This window comes from Rhinoderma darwinii, chromosome 4, assembly GCF_050947455.1.
Source record: "Rhinoderma darwinii isolate aRhiDar2 chromosome 4, aRhiDar2.hap1, whole genome shotgun sequence".
NCBI lineage: Eukaryota > Metazoa > Chordata > Amphibia > Anura > Rhinodermatidae > Rhinoderma > Rhinoderma darwinii.
In genome coordinates, this window is record NC_134690.1 from 166,071,642 (window position 1) to 166,096,597 (window position 24,956).

Here is a 24,956-nt window from a genome sequence, read left to right on the forward strand (position 1 = left end):
TGGCGAGCAAGGAAGTCAGAGCTTCTGAAATGAGCTTTCTTTACAAAACATATTGGGTTCCCATATGCATAGTTGTGTTGTTCTGGGGTCTGTCTTGAAAGCTGACCTTCATTTCCTCTATTCTATGGAGTTAAACTGGACAGCAGATCAGAGCTTGTCTGTGGTCAGCAATGGTCAGAGCTTCTGTAGATGTATGTGTTGTGCTTTTTCCTGTGTAGCTCTGCAAAGTAGCTATAGAAGATCGGCACTCCGTTTCTTCCAACGTGGTGCACGCGGAGGGGAGATATCCCGATGTATTCAAATAAATAATCCCGGCACTCACGATTTAAGCTTTGCTTCTTTTTTGTTTTTGAGAAGCGTTTCGGCTTGTCTTCAGCCTTTTGAATTTATATTTTTTTTTCCCAGAACAACTTATCTAAAAATCACAAACAGTAAACATTTTTTACGGACAATTTGGAAAACCACAATGAATCTGTAAAGGATCTGCCAGACACGGCTTCTGTGTCGACGCCCGTGGTTAATCAGTCTGCATCTGCTCCTAGGTTTGATAGAGTGACTCGAGCTGCTACCACTCAGGCTGGTAAGCTGAGGAGTGGGAGAACCTATCACAGCCTGGCCAGACGGTTCTAGCTCCCGCCCTCGGTCTATGTATACCTTCATTTGCTTCTTGTCTTTGCCTGTGATTCTCTCTTGTTTCCTGGCTCTGCTGTTCCTGCTAATACTACTGACCTCTGCTTCATATTGACCCTGGCTTTACTGACTACGCTCCTGCTCTGCGTTTGGTACCTCGTACACTCCTGGTTTGACTTGGCTCGTTCACTACTCTTGTTGCTCACGGTGTTGCCGTGGGCAACTGCCCCATTTCCCTTAGCTTCTGTGTACCCTTGTCTGTTTGTCTGTCATGCACATATTGAGAGTAGGGACCGTCGCCCAGTTGTACGCCGTCGCCTAGGACGGGCCGTGCAAGTAGGCAGGGACTGAGTGGCGGGTAGATTATGGCTCACCTGTCTGTCTCCCTACCCCAACATTACATAATCACAGGCCCCTATACCTTTTCTAACCTGGTTCCTACACTACTTTGGACCCCCTTGAGACCCTGGCTCAGCAAATTCAGGGTCTCTCCCTACAGGTCCAAGACCAGGCTCAGAGGTGCAACCAGCGTCATGCTAACCAGGTAGTGCCCTCTACCTCACCTCTTGAACACCACCTCAAGTTGCCTGAACGGTTCTCAGAGGAATGGAAAACTTTTTTCTCCTTTCGGGAGAGTTGTAGGCTCTGTTTCCGTCTAAGGCCCCACTCCTCAGGTTCTGAGAGCCACCGAGTGGGTATAATTATGTCCCGGCTCCAGGACGGCCCTCAAGAATGGGCCTTCTCCTTGGCTCCTGACGCCCCTGAACTTTCCTCTGTTGACGTTTTTTTTTCTGCTCTCTGGCTCATCTATGACGAGACTGACAAGACTGCCTTTGCCGAGAGTCAGCTGGTGCCCTTACGTCAGGGTAAGAGACCCGTTGAGGAGTACTGTTCTGACTTTAGGAAGAGGTGTGTAGCTTCTCGGTGGAATGACCCTGCCTTGAGGTGCCAGTTTAGATTGGGTCTGTCGAATGCCCTGAAAGACCTATTAGTTAGCTATCCCTCTTCTGACTCTCTAGATAAGGTTATGGCTTTAGTGGTACGTCTTGACCGACGTCTCAGGGAACGACGACTTGAACATTTTTGTGCCTTCTCCTCTGGCTCCCCCCTGATGGCTCCCGAGGTTTTGTTGCTTCGTTTTTCCACGGAAAACTCGGATGAACCAATGCAACTCGGGGCCTCCGTGTCTCCCCAACAATGCAGAGAGCTCCGCAGGAAGAATGGTCTCTGCTTCTACTGTGGGGATGACAAGCATCAAGGGAACAACTGTCCTAGGCGTAAGAATAAGCAGCCAGAAAACTTCCGCGCCTAAGTGACCATCGGGAAGGTCGCTTGGGCGCACAGGTATTTCCCGTAAATATGAAACCTAATAAGATCTTGCTTCCCTTTCATGTCTCTTTTGAGGGTATGTCTGCCACCGGCAGTGCCTTCGTGGATTCAGGGTCTTCTGCTAATATTATGTCTGTGGAATTTGCTATGTCTCTAGCTATGCCATTGATTGATTTGCCTAAACCTGTCCCGGTATCGACTCCACTCCACTTGCTAATGGTTATTTTACGCAGCATACCTCTGTTTTTTAACTCATTGTTGGCTCCATTCATTTGGAGCAGTGCTTTGTACTGGTGATGCAGGGATTATCGTCCGATTTGGTTTTAGGCCTTCCCTGGTTGCAGATGCATATTCCCACGTTTAACTGGAATACTGGGGATCTTACTAAATGGGGTAATGAATTTTCTGTTAATTTTATTTCTCTCCCTGAGGAGGTGAACACTCTACCTGAGTTTATTCAGGATTTCGCTGATGTTTTTTCTAAAAAGGCCTCCGAAGTGTTACCTCCTCATAGAGAATATGATTACGCAATCGATTTGGTACCAGGAGCTAAGCTCCCTAAGGGTAGGATATTTAATCTCTCTTGTCCCGAACGTGAGGCCATGAGAGAATATATCCAGGACAGCCTGCCAAGGGTGACATTCGCCCCTCTACTTCTCCGGTAGGTGCTGGCTTCTTCTTCGTAGGGAAGAAGGATGGTGGTCTTAGGCCGTGCATCGATTACCGAAACTTGAATAAGGTCACCACTGTAAGGAACCAGTATCCCCTTCCTTTGATTCCTGATCTCTTCAATCAGGTTCAGGTGGCCCAATGTTTCTCTAAGTTTGATCTTCGGGGGGCTTATAACCTTATCCGAGTCAGAGAAGGGGATGAGTGGAAGACTGCGTTTAACAAGCCCGAAGATCATTTCGAATACCTCGTCATGCCCTTTGGGTTGTGTAATGTTCCCGCGTTCTTCCAGAATTTCATAAATGAGATTTTAAGAGACTACCTGGGGGTATTTCTTGAAGTGTACCTTGATGACATACTTGCGTTTTCCAAGGACTGGTCCTCCCACATTGAGCATGTCAGGAAGGTGCTCCAGGCCCTTCGGGAAAACAAACTCTTTGCTAAATCCTAAAAATGTGTGTTTGGGGTGCAGGAGATACCATTTTTGGGTCAAATCCTCACTCCTAATGAATTCCGCATGGACCCGGCCAAGGTTCAGGCTGTGGCTGAATGGGTCAAACCTGCATCCCTGAAGGCGTTACAGTGCTTCTTGGGGTTTGCTAATTATTACAGGAGATTTACTGCTAACTTCTCGGTCATCGCTAAGCCTCTTACGGATCTTACTCGCAAAGATGCTGATCTCCTCCACAGGCCTCCGGAGGCGGTCCAGGCTTTTGAGATCCTTAGGAAGTGCTTTATCCCTGCCCCAGTGCTGATTCAGCCTAACCAAATGGAGCCATTCATCGTGGAGGTTGACGCCTCCGAGGTGGGAGTGGGTGTTATCTTGTCCCAGGGTACCAGGTACCTCACCCATCTCCGTCCCTGTGCCTACTTCTCCAGGAAGTTCTCGCCCACTGAGAGTAACTTTGACGTGGGCAACCGCGAACCCTTAGCCATTAAATGGGCATTTGAAGAGTGGCGCCACTTCTTGGAGGGGGCTAGACACCAGGTAACGGTCCTTACCGACCACAAGAATCTGGTTTTCCTAGAATCTGCCCGGAGGCTAAACCCGAGACAAGCTCGATGGGCGTTGTTTTTTACTAGATTCAACTTTGTGGTCACCTATAGGGCTGGGTCTAAAAATGTTAAAGCTGATGCACTGTCGCGTAGCTTCATGGCCAGCCCTCCTTCGGAGAAAGATCCTGCTTGTGTTTTGCCCCCAGGTATAATAATATCCTCTGTTGATTCTGAATTAGTCTCCGAAATTGCGGCTGATCAAAGTTCAGCTCCCGGGAACCTACCTGAGAACAAGCTGTTTGTTCCCCTGCAATTCCGGCTAAGGGTACTCAGGGAAAATCATGACTCTGAACTATCTGGCCATCCCGGCATCCTGGGTACCAAGCACCTCATTGCTAGAAACTATTGGTGGCCTGGGTTGCCTAAAGACGTTAAGGCCTACGTCGCCGCTTGTGAAATTTGTGCTAGGTCCAAGACTCCCAGGTCCCGACCAGCGGGCTTACTATGTTCTTTGCCCATTCCCTAGAGACCTTGGACCCATATCTCCATGGATTTTATCACCGATCTGCCTCCATCTCAAGGCAAGTCGGTGGTGTGGGTTGTAGTAGACCGCTTCAGTAAGATGTGCCACTTTGTGCCCCTCAAGAAACTACCCAATGCCAAGACGTTAGCTACCTTGTTTGTCAAACACATCCTGCGTCTCCATGGGGGTTCCTTTCAATATTGTTTCTGACAGAGGGGTACAATTTGTTTCATTGTTTTGGAGAGCTTTCTGTAAAAAGTTGGAGATTGATCTGTCCTTCTCCTCGGCCTTCCATCCTGAAACTAATGGCCAAACTGAGAGGACTAATCAGTCTCTAGAACAATATTTAAGGTGTTTTATCTCTGACTGTCAATATGATTGGGTCTCCTTCATTCCCCTCGCCAAATTTTCCCTTAATAACCGGGTCAGTAACTTGTCAGGGGTCTCCCCCTTTTTCTGTAATTTTGGGTTTAATCCACGGTTCTCCTCCGTTTCTCCTGATGGTTCCAACAATCCCGAGGTAGATCTCGTTCATCGGGAACTGTGCACAGTCTGGGCCCAGGTTCAGAAGAACCTAGAGGCGTCCCAGAGCATACAAAAGATTCAGGCAGATAGAAGACGTTCTGCTAACCCCTTGTTTGTGGTCGGGGATCTGGTGTGGCTCTCTTCAAAAAATTTGCGCCTCAAGGTTCCGTCCAAAAAATTTGCTCCCTGGTATATAGGGCCGTACAAGGTCATTGAGGTCCTTAACCCTGTCTCGTTTCAGCTGGAGTTAGCCCCGTCTTTTCAAATACACAACGTGTTTCATGCCTCCCTCCTTAAATGCTGCTCCCTGTCCTTGGTTACCTCGAGGAAACCTCCTGTCCCTGTTCTCAGCCCTGAAGGGGCAGAATTCGAGGTGGCCAAGATTGTGGACAGCAGGATGGTCCAAGGCTCCCTCTAGTACCTGGTCCATTGGAGAGGATACAGGCCTGAGGAGAGGACTTGGGTACCCACCCGGGGTGTTCACGCTGGGGTATTGCTCAGGAGGTTCCATCTTCGGTTCCCCAATAAGCCAGATCCACCTAGGAAGGGTCCAGTGGCCACTCATAAAAGGGGGGGTACTGTAAAGGATCTTCCAGACACAGCTTCTGTGTCGACGCCCGTGGTTAATCAGTCTGCATCTGCTCCTAAGTCTGATAGAGTGACTCGAGCTGCTACCACTCAGGCTGGTAAGCTGAGGAGTGGGAGAACATATCACAGCCTGGCCAGACGGTTCTAGCTCCCGCCCTCGGTCTATGTATACCTTCATTTGCTTCTTGTCTTTGCCTGTGATTCTCCCTTGTTTCCTGGCTCTGCTGTTCCTGCTAATACTACTGACCTCTGCTTCATATCGACCCTGGCTTTACTGACTACGCTCCTGCTCTGCGTTTCCTGGTTTGACTCGGCTCATTCACTACTCTTGTTGCTCACGGTGTTGCCGTGGGCAGCTGCCCCATTTCCCTTAGCTTCTGTGTACCCTTGTCTGTTTGTCTGTCGTGCACATATTGAGCGCAGGGACCGTCGCCCAGTTGTACGCCGTCGCCTAGGACGGGCCGTGCAAGTAGGCAGGGACTGAGTGGCGGGTAGATTAGGGCTCACCTGTCTGTCTCCCTACCCCGACATTACAGAATCATAAAGATTATAAGTAATATATGTCTATAGCTTAAAATAGTGGCATGAACACATTAGCAGCATGTACTGTGACCTATAAACCAATGATAATTACAATCCCAATAATTCGCACAAACTAATTCAACTTCAAGAAAATCACGGACGCATCATTTTTTTTACAGACACTGGGGAAAAAACTTATTTTTACGGACTGCCTAGGAATTTACGGATGGTTGGCAAACCTGAGTACCACACACATGTTACCCCAGGGCAGCTGATTTAGATTGCAGAGAATACAAGTCTTCTCTTTCTCTTGCCAGCTCTATCCCACACAACTGGAGAAGCAAAAAGACCAAAAGTTAAAGATATGAAGACCTGTCAGATAGAATAAACCCAGCCACATAGAAGGTGAATGCACAGGATAAATTGCAACATGACAATCTAAGCACAAAGGCATCAATGTAACACAATATTTGTTTACCAGTGGAAACACAGATTAATGACATGTGTTCTTTGTCATAGATCTAAACTCAAGTGACAATAAGATAATAGGAGTTCAGTTTAAATTATTTAACACATTTCCTAGGAGTCTGCTTTACATAATGCTACATTACAGAATCATGTTTGGTCTGTTGTTCAGAAAGACGATTATCAGATGCTCATCTGTTCACCTTGTTCTTTACAGGCCATGTGAATTAGGTCTAACAAATTCACTGAATCACACAAAACTCTGTTAGCCAGGTGTAGCACAAAAGTCTTTGGTACATACTGAATGTATATTCTTTATCTTAGGGACGTTCACATATATCCGTTGTCCCTATCATTTTCTCTCCTGCATGTTGCAGAAAAGCCAGAGGGAAATTGATGCTAGAATGGATCCCATAGCTTACTATGGGATCTGTTCTGGCACATGGGACATAAGTTGTGGCACCGTACGGCGCCAGACCTGTTCAGGAGCCGGATTCCAAAAACGTTACCTGCAGCATTTTTGTGACCAGCTCCCTGGGAGGTCTGGCACCGTATCCTATCTTAATGTACTGTGCGCTGGGTGAACACTGGGTACTGCTGCATTCACCATCCGGCTTCACACGGCGTGGGAATCCCTGGCCAGAGCATTGTCGATGGGCAGGCCGGAGATTCTGCTCCTGGAAGAGCCCCTCATGTCACTGTTCTTATATGGACAGTGATGTCTGAGGCTCCTCCTGGACCGGAATCCCCGACCAAAGTGTTGCCGACGCTCTGCCTGAGATTCTGCTCCTGGAGAAGATAGTGCCACACAGCCCCCTGTAGATAGTGTCACCCATACCCCCTGTAGCTAGCGCCACCCATGCCCTCTGTAGATTGAGCCACCCATGCCCCCCCTGTAGATTGCGCCACCCATGCCCCCTCTGTAGATCGTTCTACCCCCCTGTAGACCGCACCATTGGGGCTCCCTCTACGAGCAAAATCCCCAGCCAGAGCATCGGCCACGCTGTGGCCGGGGATTCCGCTCCATGAGGAGTCCCTGATGTCAATGTCCTTATATGGACATTGACCACAAGGGCTCCTCCAGGAGCGGAATCCCCGGCCAGAGCGTTGGCAATGCTCTGGCTGGAGATTCCACACCTAGAGAGAGCCCCAAAGGCGCTATCTACAGGGAGAAAGCGCTATCCACAGGGGGGCGTGGATGGCACTATCTACAGTGGGCTGTATGGCGCTATCTGCATGGAGTGTGTAAGGTGTCATCTACAGGGGGTTGTGTGACGCTATCTGCAGGGGGCGTGTGGCGCTATCTGCAGGGGCTGTGTGTGGCGTTATCTACAGGGGTCTGTGAGGTGCTATCTACAGGGGTCTGTGTGGTGCTATCTGCAGGGGAGAGAGAGGGCTTGAGAAAGCATTGTACGCGAAACGGCTGTTGCCTGACACTGTCTTCGTCTCCCCCCCCCCCCACACTTTTTTTTACAAGCATTAAAGAATTTTCTATGTCAGACCAGGTGAGTGCGGCTTTATCTCCCTACTTGCATTGTGTAACATATTTTCTTACCTACAAAGCCCAGCCCCTTCATAGACTTATAACGCAGCCCCTGTTGTGCCTCAGTGGGCAGTGTTCTGCCGAATGTCCATAAGGCATACTAGTCACAGCAGTGCCGAATGATTCTCTTGTACTTAACTCCTTAATGACCGGGCATGTTTGTACCTTAATGACCAAGCCAGATTTGTCAAATCTGGTATGTCTGACTTTATCAGAGAATAACTCTGTGAAAGTTTTGAATATCCAAGTAATTCTGACATTGTTTTTTCGTCACATGTTGTACTTTATTTTAGTGGTAAAAGTAGACTGATACAGTTTGCGGAAATTAATTAAAAAAAATAGAAAAATGGAAGAAATTTTGTAAAAATTACCATTTTCCCCTATTTAAACTGCAATATGTTACATATGTACACACATACTGTACAATTTTTTTTATTAAATATATATTTCTATCTCTTTACTCTATTTTGGCAGCACTTTTGAAAAAATAAAATAACTTTTCAGCAATTTAGAGGACTTACAAATTGAATAATCATTTTATAAATTTTGAAGTACATTTTGTTTTCCTGCACCAAGCCAGGTTTTCAGAGGCTCATAGGTCTCAGAGTGATGGAAACCCCCACAAATGACCCCATTTACAAAACTAGACCCCTTAAGGTATTTACCTAGGGGTATAGTAAGTATTTTGACCCCACAGTTTTTTGCTAAATTGAATACATAGCAGGTGAAAAAAAAATTCACTTTTTTTCATAAAAGTATCAGTTTGAAGACCAATTTCTTTGTAAAGCGACTATGAAAATGAAGAAACACACCACAAAATCTATCACCCTGTTTCTCCTGTTTTCAAAAATACCCACATTGTGGCCCTAATGTGCTGCCTGGACACACGGCAGGACCCAAAAGGAAGGGAGCACCCGGAGGCTTTCAGGACTCATATTTTGCTTGAAAATGTTTTAGGACCCACTGTACATTTGGAGAGGCTTTGAGCTGCCAGAACGATAGAAACTCCCCATAAACGACCCCATTTAGAAAACTAGACCCCATAAGGTATTTATTTAGGGGTATAGTAAGTATTTTGACCCCACAGTTTTTTGCTAAATTTAATGCATAACAGGTGAAAAAAAAATTATTTCACTTTTTTCATAAAAGTATCAGTTTGAAGACCGATTTCTTTGTAAAGCGAACATGAGAATGAAGAAACACACCACAAAATCTATCACCCTGTTTCTCCTGTTTTCAAAAATACCCACATTGTGGCCCTAATGCGCTGCCTGGACACACGGCAGGGCCACAAAGGAAGGGAGCACCCGGAGGCTTTCAGGACTCATATTTTGCTTGAAAATGTTTTAGGCCCCACTGTACATTTGGAGAAGCTTTGAGCTGCCAGAACGATAGAAACTCCCCATAAACGACCCCATTTCGAAAACTAGACCCCTTAAGGTATTTATCTAGGGGTATAGTTAGCATTTTGACCACACAGGTTTTTCGCTAAATATATTGGAATTAGTCTGTAAAAATTAAAATGTACTTTTTTTCTGAAACAACATAGAAATTTTTATTATTTACAAGGAATAACGAAGAAAATGCACCCCAACATTTGTAAAGCAATGTCTCCCGATTACGACAATACCCCATATGTGGTAATAAACTGCTGTTTGGACCCACAGCAGGGATCAGAAGGGAAGGAGCGCCATTTGGATTTATGATTTTGCTGGAATGGTTTTCGGTGCCATGTCGCATTTGCAATGCACTGGAGGGACCAAAACAGTGGAAACCCACCAAAAGTGACCCCATTTTGGAAAAACCTTCAAGGAATTTTTCTAGGGGTATAGTGAGCATTTACACCCCACAGGTCTTTCGCAGAGTTTATTAGAATTAGGGCGCGAAAATTAATATCAAAATTTTTTCCACTAAAATGTTGCATTTTCTCATTTTCACAAGGGATAAAAGAGTAAAAAAAAACAACCATTTTTTATAAAGCAATTTCTCCCGAGTACGGAAATACCCCACATGTGGTCATACGGTTTTTCATTAGAAATGAATTAACCCTTTAAGGACTGATCCATTTTTTGCTTTCATATTTTAGATTTTCACTCCCCGCTTTCCAAGAGCCATAACTTTTTTATTTTTCCATCAATAGAGTGGTGTGCGGGCTTATTTCTTGCGGGAGGAGCTTCAGTTTTTATTGGTACCATTTTTTGGTACATAAAAAGTGATTCAAAAGTTGTATTACATTTTTTTTTTTAGAGCGAAGGTGACAAAAAAAAAAAAAAACAGCGATTTTGGCGGTTTCAATTATTCCATTTTTTTAAGGTGTGCACTGTGCAAATTAAATAATGGTATATTGTAATAGTTCGGACTTTTACGGACGTAGCGATACCAATTTTGTTCATTTTTTTACATTACTTTAGAAGAAAAATGCGAAAAGGTGTTTTGTTTTTTTAACTTTAAAAAAAAAAATTCTCACTACTAATAACTATAATTCTTCTACACATTTTATTAATCAATCCCCTTAGGGGACTTGATCCAGCGATCATTGGATCGCTGGTACATTATACTGCAATACTAATGTATTGCAGTATATTGTTATTCTTACAGGCTTCTGTAACAGAGCGATTGCTGTACCTGTCTGTTAGTACCGAGGGGGCCTGCTGTAATACACAGCCGACACCCGCAGCGTATGGAGCGGGCTCAGCACGTGAGCTGGCTCCATACATCAACCGCCGCACCATGACGGGCAATTAAGTCATAGTGCGCAAAGGGGTTAATGCGCAGCGGATGGTTCAAAGTGAAAATTGCAATTTTCCACCGATATGCCATATTAGTGCATAATATGTTGTGCCCAGTTTGTGCCACAGAAGACAAATACCTCATAAAACGTTAAGCGGGTTCTCTCGGGTATGGCGACGCCATATGTGTGGGCGCAAACTGCTGATTGGGCACGCTGCAGGGCTCAGAAGGGAGGGAACGCCATTTTGCTTTTGGAGTGCAGATTTTGCTTGGTAGTAGTTTTGTTTGGGGTATTGCTGGTATTTCAGTTTATAATGTGGGGGTATATGTAATCTGTGCGGGGTACATCAGGGCATAATAAGAGGGTATAATAATGTGGTAAATAAATAATATTTCATAGATATGTGGCCGGTGTCGCACTGATAAATGGCGCCCGATCTTATCCACTTTTGGACACTCTGCACATTTTGCATCGCCATATTCTGAAAGCCAGAACTTTTTTATTTTTTCACCACCGGACAATCTGTAGTTTTGTTGCGGGACAATCTGTAGTTTTCATTGGTACCATTTTGGGGCACATGTGATTTTTTTTTTTAGCACTTTTTATTCAATTTTTTTGCAATCCTGAGCAAAAAACAGGAATTCTGACACCGTTTTTTATGTTTTCTTTTTGCGGCACTCACCGTACGCTATAAATGACATTTTTACTTTATTCTGCGGGTTGGTACGATTACGGCGATACCATATGTATATAGATTTGGTCCTTTTTTTTAGCGTTTGCACAATAAAATTACTTATTTATAAAAAAAAAAAATTCTGTGTTTTTTGCGGGACGGATAGAAGTTTTTATTGGTACTATTTTCGGGTACATGCGACTTTTTGATCTCTTTTTATTCTTTATTTAGGGAGCGGTGGTAACCAAAAAAATTGTGATTCTGTCGTAGTTTTTCATTGATTTTTTTTGGGGTGTTCATCGTGCGGGAAAAATAACATTATAGTTTTATAATTGGGGTCGTTACGAACGCGGTGATACAAAATATGTGTACTTTTTTAACGTGTTCATTTTTTTTCTATAATAAAAGTCTTATTATAGGGAAAAAAAGCATATTGTGTTTATAGAATTTATAACTTTTATTTTTACACTTTTTTTAAAACATTTTTATTACTTTTTTTTACTTTTTTTACTTGTCCCACTAGGGGACACTTAGTCTTGCAGCTTTGATTGCTGCTAGAGTACATTACACTACACACGTAGTGTGATGTACTCTAAGGGTATGTGCACACACACTAATTACGTCCGTAATTGACGGACGTATTTCGGCCGCAAGTCCCGGACCGACCACAGTGCAGGGAGCCGGGCTCCTAGCATCATACTTATGTACGATGCTAGGAATCCCTGCTACTCTGTGGAACTGCTGTCCCGTACTGAAAACATGATTACAGTACGGGACAGTTGTCCTGCAGAGAGGCAGGGACTCCTAGCATCGTACATAAGTATGATGCTAGGAGCCCGGCTCCCTGCACTGTGTTCGGTCCACTACTTGCGGCCGAAATACGTCCGTCAATTACGGACGTAATTAGTGTGTGTGCACATACCCTTACTGTCATTGTGACGTGACAGTCACACTGACAGGAAGCAGAGGAGGAACGGCCGGAGGCTGTTCCTCCGAGGCTTCCGTACATGGCAAGGTCATTATCTGACCTCCGATTGCCGTGACAAGCATCGGTAGCCCCCACGATTACTTCGTGGGGGCTGCCGATGTGCTTCAAACCACTTAAATGCGGCAACGGCAATCCAACGGCAATCCTGCGAGACTGATGTCTCAGCTGTCTAGGACAGCTGTCAGCGCGCGTCTGTCACTCTGTTACACAGAGTGATAGTTTGAAATGCGGACGAAAATGCACGTCCTGGAGCGGGAACTAGCAGCCGACCAGGACGTGCATTTTCGTCATTGGTCGTGAAAGGGTTAAGCTATCTGCAGGGGGTGTGTAGCGCTATCTATAGGGGGCTGTGTAACGCTATCTACAGGGGGTGTGTGTGGCTCTATCTACAGGAGGCTGTGTGGCACTATCTACAGAGGGCACTGTGGCATTATCTACAGAGGACATTGTGGCATTATCTACAGAGGGCACTGCGGAATTATCTACAGGGGGTGTGTGGCACTATCTACAGAGGGCACTGTGGCATTATTTATAGAGGGCACTGTGACATTATCTACAAATGAAATTCATCCATTTTTAAAACGTACAGTAAAAAACAAATGCAAAACGGGTCACAACCAGCCCGTGAACACAACCTTAGTCCTGTGTAATACATCCACAGGCTAACTAAATGTGACTAGACATGGCGTCAGTCACCACATACACACACACACACACACACACACACACACACACTGTATTGGGGCAACATGGGCTATGTGAATAGGACTAATTGTGGAATAATGATGAACATCTATTCTACTTCACTGTGCGTGTATTCACTGTCTCTAGATAATTTATAAAATAACTTCCTGTCTCTAGGTGACGTTATTATGTTGCTAATAAAGTTACATTTTTAAAAATACAACACACACACAACACACAGAGGAGACGGTGAGAAGAATGTAAGAGCTGCTCCTCACAGACACGACAGACATGATGATGAGATGTTGCTGTAGGAAAAAATACTTTATAACTTCTGCTCATCAATATTCTACTATTTACCTATTATAGGCCCCACGCACGACAGTATTTTCATCTATCCCGAAATACTGCCCGTAAATACGATCCATATTGCATCCGTATTCCATCCGTATATACGGATCTGTACAAAAAGAGGTGGATTGCAAATGATGTCATCAGCATGTTGCCTAGCAATGCTTCCGTAAATACGGACGGTTTACGGATGCAATAATCTGTGGACAACCCCTTTAATCTATCATATAGCTTAAGAAATAGACCAACTACTTTCACTTTCCACCTAAAAATTCTAACATCCAGTGTTAAAGGACTGAACCGAGAGCAGCAGGAAATGTTCTAAAATAAAAAAAAATCAAACAGTACTCACCAGTAAAATCCCCTGCTGCTCCAGCGCCGATGCTCCGGTGGTCTCCACAGTCTTTGTTATTTTTCTGCTGTGATGACGTGCCGTACATCCAAGTGGCTGCTTCAGCCAATCACTGGCCTCAGCAGTGACGTGCCATACTTGCTAGCATTACCGCTGAGGTCACTAAGTGGCTGTAGCGGTCATGTGGATGTACGGCATATCATCGCTGCAGGAAAATAAACAAAATGTTGTTAGGTGGAATGGTAAAGTAGTTTGTCTATTACCTAGATTATATGACCTAGACTACAGTATATGATTAGATAGATAGATAGATAGATAGATAGATAGATAGATAGATAGATAGATAGATAGATAGATAGATAGATAGATAGATAGATAGATAGATAGATAGATAGACTTGCATCTACCTGCTGTTATTATATCTCGCCTGTCCACAGGCTGAACACCTAGCTATCCTTTAGATTCTGCTCCTGAGGTAGAACCACACCAAATCTGTTGGCAGCACAGTAGGTCTACTCCATCCTCTGTTGGCCCTGTGACAGTCTCTAATATCTAACGTCAGCCTTACCCAGCTCAGCACTTTGGGGAGGGCTGGTGGTGACGCTTGCCGCACTACGGCTTTTTTGCACATGCCCGGGATTTTTGTGACGAGTCAGGAACCCGGCTACAGCGCTGGGAGCTGGAAATTAAATGGTGCTAGTTAGGGATTAGAGACAGATGTCCTCACTATATATGGGCTAGGCAGTATCAGGACACTATGCACCCCCTGAGGAAGCAGATCACCGTGAAACGTGCGTTGGGGTATATACTGGTTGGGCAGGCCCATTGGATTGCTGAGATGGGTAAGGCTGACGTTTGATTAGTTATTTATAATGCACTGCCACTTTTTCTCTTCCCAATGATGGTAACTCTTGAATAGGAACAGTACATATAGGATCGTTTGGGGCTATATCAGAAAATTTACACATCTACTAGTCCTTCTCAATGAATTAGAATATCATCAAAAAGTTAATTTAATTTCAGTAATTCAATTCAAAAAGTGAAACTCATATATTATATAGATTCATTACACACAGAGCAATCTATTTCCAGCATTTTTTTTCTTTTAATGTTGATGATTATAGCTAACAGTTAATGAAAACCCAAAATTTAGTCTTTCAGAAAATTAGAATATTATATAAGCCTAATTTCAAAAATGATTTTTAATACCGAAATGTAGGCCTACTGAAAAGTATGTACAGTATATGCACTCAATACTTGGTCGGGTCTCCTTTTGCATGAGTTACTGCATCAAAGCGGCGTGGCATGGAAGCGATCAGCCTGTGGCACTGCTGAGGTGTTATGGAAGTCCAGGTTGCTTTGATAGCGGCCTTCAGCTCGTCTGCATTGTTGGGTCTGGTGTCTCTCATCTTCCTCTTGACAATACCCCATAGATTCTCTATGGGGTTTAGGTCAGGTGAGTTTACTGGCCAATAAAGCACAGGGATACTGTGGTTATTAAACCAGGTATTGCTACTTTTGGCAGTGTGGGCAGGTGCCAATTCCTGCTGGAAAATGAAATTAGCATCTCCATAAAGCTTGTCAGCAGAGGGAAGAATGAAGTGCTCTTACATTTCCAGGTAGACGGATGCGTTGACTCTGGACTTGATATAACACAGTGGACCAACACCAACAGATGACATGGCTCCCCAAACCATCACTGACTGTGGAAACTTCACACTGGACTGCAAGCAATTTGGAGTGAGTGCCTCCCCACTTTTCGTCCAGACTCTGGGACCTTGATTTCCAAATGAAATGCAAAATTTACTTTCATCTGAAAACGTCGTAACTTTGGACCACTGAGCAACAGACCAGTCCTTTTTCTCCTTAGCCCAGGTAAGACGCGTCTGACGTTGTCTCAAGCAATGCGACAGTTGTAGCCCATGTCCTGAATACGTCTGTGTGTGGTGGCTCTTGGAGCACTGACTCCAGCCGCAGTCCACTCCTTGTGAATCTCCCCCCTAGATTCTTGAATGGCCTTATCTTGACAATCCTTTCAAGGCTGCAGTTATCCCTGTTGCTTGTGCACCTTTTTCTACCACACTTTTTCATTCCTCTCAACATTCTATTAATATGCTTGGATACAGCACTCTGTCAACAGCCAGCTTCTTTAGCAATGTCCTTTTGTGGCTTACCCTCCTGGTGGAGGGTGTCAATGACTGTCTTCTGGACAACTGTCAAGTCAGCAGTCTTCCCCATAATTGTGTAGCCTACTGAACCAGACTGTTGGACCATTTAAAGGCTTAGGAAACCTTTGCAGGTGTTTTGTATTGATTAGCTTATTAGAGTGTGACACCATGAGTCTACAATCTTTAACTTTTACCCAATATTCAAATTTTCTGAGACACAAAATTTTGGGTTTTCATCAACTGTTAGCCATAATCATCAACATTAAAATAAATAAATGTTGGAAATAGATCAATCTATGTGTAATGAATCTATATAATATATGAGTTTAACTTTTTGAATTGAATTACTGAAATAAATTAACTTTTTGATGATATTCTAATTAATTGAGAAGGACTAATATATATATATATATATATATATATATATATATATATATATATATATATATATATATATGAAAACTCACACTTATATTTATCAAATGAGTTGCAAAATGACTAGAAAATATAGTCAAGACATTGACAAGGTTAGAAATAATAATTTTTATTTGAAATAATAATTTTCTCCTTCAAACTTTGCTTTCGTCAAAGAATGCTCCATTTGCAGCAATTACAGCATTGCAGACCTTTGGCATTCTAGCTGTTAATTTGCTGAGGTAATCGGGAGAAATTTCACCCCATGCTTCCAGAAGCCCCTCCCACAAGTTGGATTGGCTTGATGGGCACTTCTTGCGTACCATACGGTCAAGCTGCTCCCACAACAGCTCTATGGGGTTTAGATCTGGTGACTGCACTGGCCACTCCATTACAGATAGAATACCAGCTGCCTGCTTCTTCCCCAAATAGTTCTTGCATAATTTGGAGGTGTGCTTTGGGTCATTGTCCTGTTGTAGGATGAAATTGGCTCGAATCAAGCGCTGTCCACACGGTATGGCATGGTGTTGCAAAATGGAGTGATAGCCTTCCTTATTCAAAATCCCTTTTACCTTGCACAAATCTCCCACTTTACCAGCACCATAGCAACCCCAGACCATCACATTACCTCCACCATGCTTGACAGATGGCGTCAGGCACTCTTCCAGCATCTTTTCAGTTGTTCTGCGTCTCACAAATGTTCTTCTGTGTGATCCAAACACCTCAAACTTCGATTCGTCTGTCCATAACACTTTTTTCCAATCTTCCTCTGTCCAGTGTCTGTGTGCTTTTGTCCATATTAATCTTTTCCTTTTATTAGCCAGTCTCAGATATGACTTTTTCTTTGCCACTCTGCCCTGAAGGCCAGCATCCCGGAGTCGCCTCTTCACTGTAGACGTTGACACTGGCATTTTGTGGGTACTATTTAATGAAGCTGCCAGTTGAGGACCTGTGAGGCGTCTATTTCTCAAACTAGAGACTCTAGTGTACTTGTCTTGTTGCTCAGTTGTGCAGCGGGGCCTCCCACTTCTCTTTCTACTCTGGCTAGAGCCTGTTTGTGCTGTCCTCTGAAGGAAGTAGTACACACCTTTGTAGGAAATCTTCAGTTTCTTGGCAATTTCTCGCATGGAATAGCCTTAATTTCTAAGAACAAGAATAGACTGTCGAGTTTCACATGAAAGCTCTCTTTTTCTAGTCATTTTGAGAGTTTAATCGAACCCACAAATGTAATGCTCCAGATTCTCAACTAGCTCAAAGGAAGGTCAGTTTTATAGCTCCTCTAAACAGCAAAACTGTGTACAGCGGTGCTAACATAATTGCACAAGGGTTTTCAAGTGTTTTCTAATCATCCATTATCCTTCTAACACAGTTAGCAAACACAATGTACCATTAGAACACTGGAGTGATGGTTGGTGGAAATGGGCCTCTATACACCTATGTAGATATTGCATTAAAAACCAAATGTTTGCAGCTAGAATAGTCATTTAGCACATTAACAATGTATAGAGTGTATTTCTGATTAATTTAATGTTATCCTCATTGAAAAAAACTGTGCTTTTCTTTCAAAAAGTGACCCAAAACTTTTGAACGGTAGTGTGATATATATATATATATATATATATATATATATATATATAAATACAGCCACCCACATACTATCTCAATGTTTGTTGTATTTGATCAATAAAATATTTTCTATTCTTATAAGTAGATGGCTATATACTTCCTTTTTCTTTGTACGTTGTAAAAAACAAGATTAGTGGTGTACATGATGAGATGTACAGTACAAATAAAAAGTGACAACATACCAGCAACTAGAGACTGAGTGATATTTATGCTGGACAGATCCTATTTCCTATATACGCACTTTGATTCAGAATGTTTAACAATTTTAATGTCATTGTCGTCTTTGAAGTGTTAGTTGAGAAACTACATCTGCCCTGACCCTGGGGCAAAGGACACGACACTAATAGAAAACCAATCCACATTAGATCCACTGGGACTTCATTAAATTGTAATATAAGAAATTCATAATAAAGCTACTTACTATTTTAAAACCAAATACAGTCTATTGCCATTCACAGATTATCTCTGATCAGTGTCAGAATTCAATAAGGTACACAAATATCTGTAGAACCCCTAAATCAGTCAGCATTCTATAGCATTAGGACCATACCCCCCCCCCCCCTTTAAAGACTATGTACAATTTTGCAACTTTTTATTCTAGTTCTAATGTATTCATAATGAAGCTACTTTCCAAATACGTAGTCTTGATGAAATATTTCCTATTTTTTTGTGTCTACAGCTCCTATGACCTACCAAATAACCTACTGAATGTATTTTGAAAAGAAGTAGAGGGTACATTATTCCATATAATACAAATCTTAGCTGCTGCAGTACCTCTTTTTGAAGAGTAAGCTGCAGCTCTAAATAAAATACCCTTATACTTTTCATAAAATAAAGTCTCCAGCTTCAGCTTCTGACATCATGTCATCACTCCATGGTGACTTCTAATATTCTTTACAATTTATAATATCATTATGGGATATATTATTACTGTTTCTCCCTTAGACGACAATGAGGAGAGCTGCCCGCATGCATGGATGGTTCCCCCAGCTGCTGCTTCTTCTTGCAGCTACTGCAGCCAGGTTTATGGGTTCAAACAGGGTCTTGGGACCAGTTCTTCTAATAGGGAGGGATTCCAGGAAAGGAACGCCTACATTCATAATATTTCCTAGACATATGCTAGAAATGTAATTTGTCTGAATGAAGGAAAACTCCACTTTTCCACAATATATTTACAACATTGCACAGTTTAAGGCCCTGTTCACATCTGCATCGGAGGCTCAGTTAGGGCATGACCACACATGGCGGAATTCCTCCGCAACTGTCCGCATCAATGCCGCACAGAATCTGCGTTGCAGATTCTGCAGCGGATCTGCACAAAATGTGCAGAAAATTGATGCGGACTGGCCGCTGCGGACTGCAGGAAAAGTGCTTCTCTTCTCCCTATTCAGTGCAGGATAGAGAGAAGGGACAGCACTTTCCCTAGTGAAAGTCAAAGAAATTCATACTTACCGCCCGTTGTCTTGGTGACGCGTCCCTCTTTCGGCATCCGGCCCGACCTCCCTGGATGACGCTCCAGTCCATGTGACCGCTGCAGCCTGTGCTTGGCCTGTGATTGGCTGCAGCCGTCACTTACACTGAAACGTCATCCTGGGAGGCCGGACTGGAGACAGACGCAGGGAGTTCTCGGTAAGTATGAACTTATATGTTTTTTTACAGATACATGTATATTGAGATCGGTAGTCACTGTCCCGGGTGCAGAAACAGTTACTGCCGATCGCGTAACTCTTTCAGCACCCTGGACAGTGACTATTTACAGACGTCTCCTAGCAACGCTCCCGTCATTACGGGAGCCCCATTGACTTCCTCAGTCTGGCTGTAGACCTAGAAATACATAGGTCCAGCCAGAATGAAGAAATGTCATGGTAGTAAAAACAATACGCTCCGCAGCACACATAAGATCTGCGGACTTCATTGCGGAATTTTGACTCTCCATTGAAGTCAATGGAGAAATTCCGCCATGAGTCCGCAACCAGTCCGCCACTGCTCCGCAACAGACAGAGCATGCTGCGGACACCAAATTCCGCTCCGCAGCCTATGCTCCGCAGCGGAATTGTACGCATCGTGTAAACGAACACTGCTAAATTAAAGTGAAAGTCAATGGAGAAACGGCTCCGCTGCGGATTAACGCTGCGGAGTGTCCGCAGCGGAATTTAAGTGAAATTCCGCTATGTGTGAACCCGCCCTTAGGGGCTTCTGTCACAACTTCCGTTGTTTTTGCTGAACAAAATAGCGCAGCATGCGAGTCAATAGGTTCCATCGAGTGCCCCTGGTTTCCATCATGCAACGGAACCCGAGTTTCCGGTATTCTCGTTGTTCGGCTCCTTTGACGGAGCAGAACAAGATTACCCGGAACGCACATGTGAACACAACCTTAATCTGCATAAAATGTTCAATATTTTTGGAAATACGCTGCTTTACTTGGAATTTCTTATAATTAAAAGATGTTTTATATCTTCTTAGGCTTAGTTCACACCTGTGTCGGTGTGTTCCATTGTTCTGCTTCGTCAGAGGAGCGGAACAAGGAAATAACGTAAGCAACGGTTCCATTGCACAACTCACACCGCCGGTGGCTGACGGAACCCATTGACTTTAATAGGTTCCGTAGGCTTTCCGTCAGGGGTGTCTGTGATTTTAACGGAGACAATATCATGTGAACGAGGCCTAAGCTCTTATGGGCAGGGACCTCTCTCCTTTTGTCTCATTGCTTGCAGATCACATGTTCTCATTACTTTTCATTTTACTTCAGTAAAGCAATGTAGATTATGCTGGCTCTACATAAGTTACAAATTCTGCTGAATTCCTGTTACCAGAGAGCAGTGCATTGCATAGATGCGAGTACAATTTTACAGCAATTCGCGTGAGACTTCATGTTGCCATGTAGCCCTAGTCTTAAAGGGGTTTTCTGGATTTATGTTATGAATGTAAACAATAATAAACAAATATCTTGAAAATGGTGAAACAAAAAGTATATTAGAAAGCTGCAAACTTTAAATTTATATAGTGATTAAAGAGTAACTGCACTTTCAAAAAAACTTTTTTGATATGTCAGAGACACATATCAGAAGTTTTGATGGCTGGGGGTCCAGAAGCTGAAACCCTCGACGTCATTGAATTGAGAGTACAGAAGCACTCAGCTGAGCGCCCTGCACTTTTGGCTGTAATCCGCGCTCCTTGTTAGGCTGAAGACGGCTCAAATAGAACATCTATGGGGCCATCTTCAGCCTAACGAGGATCGCAGATCACGGCTGAAGTTGCAGGGTGCTCAGCTGAGTGCTTCTGCACCTTCATTTTAGTGATGGTGGGGGTCAGAGCACCCGGACCTGCACCCATCAAAAATTATAATACGTCTCTATGACAAATCAAAAGTTTTGTGAAAGTGAAGTAACTCTTTAATCACTATATAAATGATAAGTTTGCAACTTTCTAATATACTTATTTTTTTAACCTCTTAAGGACACAGCCTTTTTTTGCCTAATGGACCAGGCCATTTTTTTCAAATCTGTCATGTCACTTTATGTGATAATAACTTTGGAATGCTTTTATTTTTTTCAAGCGATTCTGAGATTGTTTTCTCGTCACACATTGTACTTTAAGATAGTTGTAAAATTTGGTCGATACATCCAGTGTTCATTTGTGAAAAATACCAAAATGTTGAGAAAATTTGCAAAAATGTTTCTACATTTTAATGTATCTACTTGTAAAACACCTTGTAATAAAACACAAAATAGTTACTAGTTAAAATTTCCTATATGTCTACTTTATGTTGGCATTGTTTTTTGAACATTCTTTTATTTTTCCAGGATGTCACAAGGCTTAGAACTTTATCAGCAATTTGTCACATTTTCAAGAAAATGTCAAAAGGCTATTTTTTCAGGGACCAGTTTAGTTCTGAAGTGGCTTTGAGAACCTAATATTTTAGAAACCCCCTGTAAAACACCCCATTTTAAAAACTGCACCCCTCAAAGTATTCTGAAACAGCATTTAGAAAGTTTCTTAACCCTTTTGGTGTTTCATAGAAATTAATGCAAAGTGGAGGTGATATTTACAAATATATTTTTTTTTGCAGAAAATCTGTTTTAATTCATTTTTTTCTGTAACAGCAGGTTTTACCAGAGAAGTACAACTCCATATTTATTGCCCAGATTCTGCAGTTTTTATAAATATCCAATATATGGCCCTAGCGTGCTACTGGACTAAAGCACAGGCCGCAGAAGCAAAGGATCATCTAGTGGATTTTGGGGCCTCCTTTTTATTAGAATATATTTTAGGCAAGGCACCATGTCAGGTTTGAAGAGCTCTTGTGGTGCCAAAATAGTGAAAACACCCCCAAAAAGACATAATTTGTCAAACTACACCCCTCAAGGAATTTATCAAGGGGTATAGTGAGCATTTTAACCCCACCGTTTTTTTGTTTTGCTGAATTTAGTGGAATTAAGATGTAAAAATTAAAATCTAATTTTTTTCAAATAAAATGTAAAAATCTTCAATATTTACAAGGCATAAAGGAGAAAATGCACACCAAGATTTCAAAAGCAATTTCTTCCGATTACGGAATGTGGTAATAAACTGCTGTTTGGACCAATGGCAGCGCTCAGAAGGGAAGAAGCACCATTTGGCTTTTGGAGCACAAGTTTTGCTGCATTGGTTTTCAGGTGCCATGTCACAATTGCAAAGCCCCTGCGGGACCAAATCAGTGTAAACCCCACAAAAGTGACCCCATTTTGGAAACTATAACCCTGAAGGAATTTATCAAGGGGTACAGTGAGCATTTTGACCCCACAGGCTTTTTACTGAATTTCGTGGAATTATGCTGTGAAATTGAAAATAAATTTTTTTTTTACAAAACGTGGAAATTTTCCATTTTCAATTTTTACAAGGAATAAGAGAGAAAAAGCATTTCAACATTTAAAAAGCAATTTCTTCTGATTACGGCAATAGCCCATAAAGGGTCATAAACGGCTATTTTGACACACGGCAGGGCTCAGAAAGGCAGGAGTGCTATTTGGCATGCAGATTTTGCAGGCTTGGTTTTTGAGCGCCATGTTGCATTTGCAAAACCCTGAGGTACCAGAGTACAGTGGAAGCCTTCAAGAAGTGACCCCATTTTAGAAACTACACCCCTCAAGGCATTTATCATTTGCCTGGACATATGACAGGGCTCAGAAGTGAAGAGCACCACGCGCATTTGAGGCCTATTTTGGTGATTTTCACAGCATTGACCCACAATTTCAGGGCTCTGAGGTCAAATAGTAAAACAAACACCCAAGTAGTGACCCCTATTTTGTAAACTACACCCCTTAAGGCATTTTAAGGGATGTGGTGAGCATTTTGACCCCACAGGTGTTTTTTCATTCTAAATTAATGTGCAGCTGATCGTGCAAAGTGAAAGTTGCAATTTTCCACTGATATGCCATTTTAGTGCACATTATGTTGCGCCCAGTTTGTGCCACCAAAAACAAATACCTCATAAAATGTTAAGCGGGTTCTCCCGGGTATGGCGATGCCATATATGTGGACGTAAACTGCTGTTTGGGCACGCTGTAGGGTTCAGAAGGGAGCGAGCGTCATTTGGCTTTTGGAGCGCAGATTTAGCTTGGTAGTTGTTCTGTTTGGGGTTTTACTGGTATTTCCGTTTATGATGTGGGGTCATATGTAATCTGTGCTGAGAAAATCAGGGTATAATAAGAGAGTATAATAATGGGGTAAATAAATAATAATCCGCAGATATGTGGCCAGTGTTGCACTGATGAATGGTGCCCAATCTTATCCGCTTTTGGAACGCTCTGCACATTTTGTGTTGTCATATTCTGAGAGCCAGAACTACTTAATTTTTTCTCCACCGCAGCTGTGTGAGGGCTTATTTGTTACGGGACAATCTGTACTTTTCATTGGTACCATTTTGGGGTACACGCAATTTATAGATCACTTTTTATTTCTTTTTCTGTCAAGCAAGGTGAACAAAAACTGCAATTCTGACAATGGTTTTTTTTTAGTGTTCACCGTGGGCTATAAATTGAAATTTTACTTTATTTTGCGTGTCGATAATATTATGGCGATACCAAATTTATATAGTTTTTTTTTAAGTTTTGCAGTGTTTGCTCAATAAAATCACTTTTGTTTTTAATAATAAATTTTTTGTGTCCCCACCATTCTGAGAGCGATAATTTTTTCATTTTTTAGTCAAAAAAACTTTGTAAGGGCTTGTTTTTTGCGGGACGGGCTGTAGTTTCTATTGGTACTATTTTGGGGTATATGCAACTTTTTGATCACTTTTTACTCCATGTTTTGGGAGGGTTAGTGATAAAAAAAATAGTGACTCTGGCATTGTTATTTTTTTTTGCAGTGTTCAGTTTGCAGGAAAAATAAGATTATGGTTTTATAGTTGGGGTCGTTACGGACGCGGAGATACCAACTTATATGTACTTTTTTAAAGTTTTAATTTTTTTTCCTATAATAAAACTTATTATAGGAAAAAAGGCAGTTCTTATTTTTATTAACTTGAAACTTTTATTTTTACACTTTTATTCAAATTTTTTATTAGCTTTCTTCAACTTTTTTTGTCCCACTAGGGAACTTGAGGGTCTGCATCTCTGATCTTTACTCTAATGCATTGCACTACCGCTCAGCCTGCGCCATCTTCCTTTTGCTGCCGGAAGCCTTTAAGGACCCGCCTCCGGGCGGGACCTTGCAGGTTTCCGTACTTGGCAGACAGGAGGCCATTGTTAGGCCTCTGGTCTGCCAGAGCAGTCATCAGGACCCCGCGATTGTATTGCGGGGTTCCGATCTGCTAGGAAACACCATAGACGCAGCGTTCGCTTTTGAGCGCTGCATTAAGAGGGGTTAATCCGTCGGATCGGAGGCTAGCTCCAGTCCTGGCCATGCAGCAGGGTGTCAGCTGTAATATATAGCTGACACCCGATGGCAATGGTGCGGGCTCAGCTTCTGAGCCCACATCAGCAACACAACGTTCCAGTACGTTGCATTGTGTTAAGTCCTTAACGACAACAACGTACTAGTACGTTAGATGTCAAGGGGTTAAACGATTTTCAAGACATTTGTTTGGTGTAAATGACAACATTCTTGTTTACTTAAAGGCCCCATGCACACAACCGTAGTATTCATTAGTAATTACGGACCCATTCATTTCTATTGCCCACGAACACCTTTCCGTATATT